A 5130-nucleotide genomic window follows, 5' to 3' on the forward strand; every position below is an offset into this window, starting at 1 on the left:
CTGATATATGCGAGGGAGACGACCCAATTCTGCATAAGCCATAGAATTACATGTATAGTTTTTTAACTTCAGTGGAGTAATTCAACAACGAATCTAACTGCTTTTGTGAACCATCAACTGATTCAGAAATTAGGACACGTCGTCTGCATACAGTAACAGAAAAATACTTAGGATTTACATTTATAAGAAATTCAGTTATCTTCAAAAAAGGGGGGGTCTCAAAATCACTGAGATAAAATGAAAATAGAATTGGAGACAAAACATCGCCTTGCATTAAATCCGTTAAACGTTCAGATACAAAGAATATATAACTGACATTAATTTTCCATTTACATCTAACTTTGACAACTTACCACAACTTACACCTGTCTACAGAGTGCAATACACCCTGAAAGTTGACGTAAGCACGATACAATACGCTTATTATTGTTAAGGCTGTTGCTAATTAATGTGAAACTATGTTTAGGACACAAATTGGAATGTTGGTATTCTTCGAACGGAAGCGAGGGATATACAGATATTTAGGCACGAGTGTGCCTATCTATTACCAAACTCAACTTTCAAACATGAGCTGGTTACCCACAATGGCCTCATTTAGAACGCAACGTTATAGAGGAGACGTGGCGTCCTTGCATTGCTCACGACATCACCTCACCATGACAAAGTAATATTTTCCCCTAGGTCATCGTATGAAAAATATTAACCCCGATATTTTCGACCTCGTAGTTAATATGGCTCATGGGCCAATCTGGTAGAAATATTAATATTAATTCTTCTGCTGGAGTAGATCATCCGGGTATCCTTGGTGCTGTAAGTTGGAGACCCACTTGCTTTTAGCATTGTCCTTGTGATACTACGTGGTGGGTGGGTGGCTCGGAAGATGAACCATATTACACTAATCATGGCTTACAGCTATGAAATTCCGCCCCAAAAGCCCAAAATGTCCACATGAAATTGACCATATTGATACTGATCACAGACCTTCTGCATCGATTGAGTATTGGCCGCTTTTCCTTGTGATCGAGACTCCTGACAAGACACCGTAAAAGGTGAACCCCTTTGCTGTATCCAAGGATATTGAAGTAGTACAGGAGGAGGCAGCTGAAAAATCTGATGTCATAGCCTCCTCAGTACTGAGTTTGTTTGACACTATCTTCAGTTAGTACACTGACCCAAAAAAGAAACGCATAGCTGAAATCTCATTTTTAAAGTAGATTTTTTCGGAAAATATGGAATGGAATGACAATTAATGTAAATATTAAGTGTTTTTATAGTCAATACAACCAAAACAGACAAACAAACACAACCTCTGGTGATTATTCGCCACACCACAGCACCTTGAAAACGCTTTGTATAATCTGCACGTGGGAAAATCTGAAAGCATTATGCACGTGCAAATGCAGGATCTCAATCTTGATTATGATGGCTATAAAAGGGGACAGGTCCTGTTGCGATTCATTCTTCGAATTTCTTTCTATGCGACGCGAAAAATGCCAAGGTTAAATGAAGAAAACAGAAATAGAGCCATTGGACGTCTGGAAGCTGGGGAAAGTCAGTCATCAGTTGCCAGACGTCTGAATGTGAGGCAGAGCACGATTTCCCGTCTCTGGCAACGATACACGCAACACAACTCGACCAGAGACCGTCCAAGGAGTGGGAGACCAAGGGTGACAACTCCAGCACAAGACCGCTACATCCGGGTGCTTCATCTGCGTAATCGGGCCGTCACTGCTACGTATACCGCTGATCACGTTCCTGGGCTGCGTAGAGTCTCTCCACAAACCATCAGGAATCGCCTAAGAGAGCATGGAATTCGACCTATGCGACCTCATGCAGGACCTGTTCTGCATCCCCATCACCGTCGTGCACGTCTTCAGTGGTGCAGGAACGTTCGGGCATGGAACCTCTTGAATTGGAGGAGGATCTGGTTCAGCGATGAGTCACGTTTTCTGCTGTACAGACATGATGGAAGGATGCGTGTTTACAGACGTCGAAATGAGAGATATGCTCGACAGTGCGTTCGTGAGGTCAACAGACACGGTGGTGAAGGTGTAATGATGTGGGGAGGCATATCTATGAACGGCAGGACACAGTTGGTGCATGTGCAAGGGAATCTCAATGCTATACGCTACCGGGATGAAATTCTGAACCGTCATGTTGTTCCTACAATTGACGCTAGAAGGGAAATTTTCCAGCACGACAATGCAAGACCGCACACAGCACGCATTACCACGGATTTCCTTGCCAACAACAACATTACAGTTCTTCCATGGCCCTCAAAATCGCCGGATTTGAACCCAATTGAACATTTATGGGACCAATTGGGTAAACGGTTACGACGTCGACAGCCGCAGCCACAGACATGTCTACAGTTGGTGAATGCGTTGCGAGATGAGTGGAGAAGAATCCCACAAAGGCGGATACGACGTCTTATACAGTCAATGCCCAGGCGATGCAGAGCAGTGATTGATGCCCGTGGTGGTCACACCAGATACTGACTTTCTCACTATGCCATGGAAAATAGAGACGCTTAATACCACTGTGAATGATTGTATATGTCTTGACACACATTTGTTAATACCAGTGTGAATTATCATTGCCAAGTTCCATTACTTTTTGTGCAATTTAAGTTAATAAATCATCTCTCATAACATTGGATTTTCACCTATGCGTTTCTTTTTTGGGCCAGTGTATGATGTCTTTGGCTCATGAAAAGGCCTTTAATACTCAGGTTTTCACAGGCCAGTTTATGTGGTGGAGGTCTGTGAGCATTTTCATGACATTTGGTTTGCTGGCCGACAACATCTCAAAGTTAATCATGGATAGTTTTACTAATATCAATCTGATCACTGTCATTGTGACTTTTGTGTATTGCTAAAGGGTGTATATTTTTTGACATATATTTGCTTTTGAAAATAGTGAAAATGACCGCCATTTTGAATTGTCTTCTCGGCAGTTACATTTACATAAAATTAACACCGAATGTGTCCATTTACGGCCAATGTTGATACTTTTTATGTTTTTTGACACTTGTATCTTCTAGAGTGGTGACTCGGGCACAAACAGGTGATTTTGTATGGTCATGTCGTGATAATATAATGCTTTACAGCTTACTCTTTGAGACGAGATTATGTTTCCTGTTTATTTCTAGAGTGACAACATGTTACATGGAATAACTTGATGTTTCAAAAATGGCTGCCAAGATGGCCACCATTGTAGTTTTAGTGCTTATACAGAGCAGAGAACTAACAAACAATTCATTTGGTGTCACATGTTTAACACAGTTTAGAAAAAAACAAACTTCAATGTTATGGTTAATAAAAGCTAAACTATTTGATGAAATAGCAGTATCCAAAGTATTAGAAAACTATGCTTCACGATCGATAACTGCCTCTAAGCTCTCGTAGTAGCTATTCAAATGGTCTGTCAGATACATTCAGAAGCTTACAATTTGTTCCGTTTATCTGCTTTGATATAGATCTCTCTCTGATGGCATACTGACTTTATTGTATTTACTGTCAGTTCAACCAATCCATGGGGAGCAGCATCTCTCGACATTAGAACACCAGAATAGGGATACGCTGACCATCACAGAAACTCTAACCATGGTCAACTGGTTGAGGAATATGATTGGCAAACATGCACTTGGTTGTTTACTTGCACAATGTAATATTCTAGACTGTTGGATGTAGGTGGGAGCTTTTCGTTTAATGTCTTGTCTCATCTACAGACACCACTGGATTGTTTAGTACATACATTGAACTAAAGGTCTGTGCGATGTGATCTAGTTATGTTGATAGGCTTTTGTATTGTAAGTTCTGGTTTGTAGACATTAGAATACCCCCGTGTATTGATCTATTGTTTTAATGTTGGACTTGTTTCGTGATGTGTTTCTGTGTTGGCGGTGTTTAGCAGTGCATGACAGTATATGGCTAAAAACAAGCACTCCTACAAGGCGATAAAGTCGTGCACATCCAATTTCCATGGACAAAAACAATTCTTCTCGAGTTCACAAGTTGCATAAAAAAACCCCAGCAAAACAAACAAGTACAATTGGACCAGCTGTGCGGATTATGTTTTATTAAGTTCATCATTCCCAACATGGAACAGTACCAAATCCTCGAACATAAACACCAACATTGTTGTCGCAGAATGTGTGTCTAAATTGATCTTGATCAAATTTGAGATTTGAACAAGGTCAAAGGTAACTGAGGCCCGACACGTAAAACCAGAGATAAAAAACATTTTTGAGAAAAAAAAACTCTGGAACCGTGTTCCCTCAACGTATGCAACGCTACCTATTCTACTGGAGGGTTTACAGCAGTAGACACGCAGAGTACATTGTCACAAAATATCCGAACAGTAAAACATCCACATGCTGCTCCAGAAGAATCCTTGATCCACTTCTGTCCATGGAATATCTTCTTGGCAGTCGTCCTGCCTCTGGGGGACTTCAGGGTCCGTTTCCGCCCCCAGGACGATGGCATCCACGCTCCTGATAATAAAGGTAAACATATTTGACATCCTTTGTACTGTGTGCATAAATGCAAAATATATGATTCCACGAGAACATATCTCAAACACGAAAATCAAGTTGTGACTTGGCAGTAGACGTCATTGTACACAAGGAGGAACTTTATGTTTTCTTTAAAAGATCGTTTGCAAGAACACAGTGGCTTCTGCTAATAAAGGTAAGCAGTATTCTGTATCATAATTTATACTTCCAGCACATACTAAGACTGCATGAGTGTCGTTTTCACAATGCTTTTACCAGCATACCAGCTATATCACGGGGAGAAACAACAAACATCGGCTCCACACATCATTCAGATATGGAAAATCGACATAGGTTTGTTTGGAGCGTCAAGAGCGAACGCTTTAACCATTCGGTTAGTCGACGATCCCCTTAAAAATAAATGCAAAGCAAATATGTCGGGACGTGAAAAACAAAATTTGATTTAAGTTTTAAACTGAAATAGTGAATACTTTACCAGCAGGTGGCCAGTACACTGACTTTCAAAGTGACCATCCGGGACTTGCTTTGTCTCGAACTACCTATTGAAGGACGGAATGGTGGGTTAACACTAAGTTATACTATCTATAGATAGCATCGTACAGGGCATGCACGAA

This window comes from Haliotis asinina, chromosome 2 (genome assembly GCF_037392515.1).
Source record: "Haliotis asinina isolate JCU_RB_2024 chromosome 2, JCU_Hal_asi_v2, whole genome shotgun sequence".
Lineage (NCBI taxonomy): Eukaryota > Metazoa > Mollusca > Gastropoda > Lepetellida > Haliotidae > Haliotis > Haliotis asinina.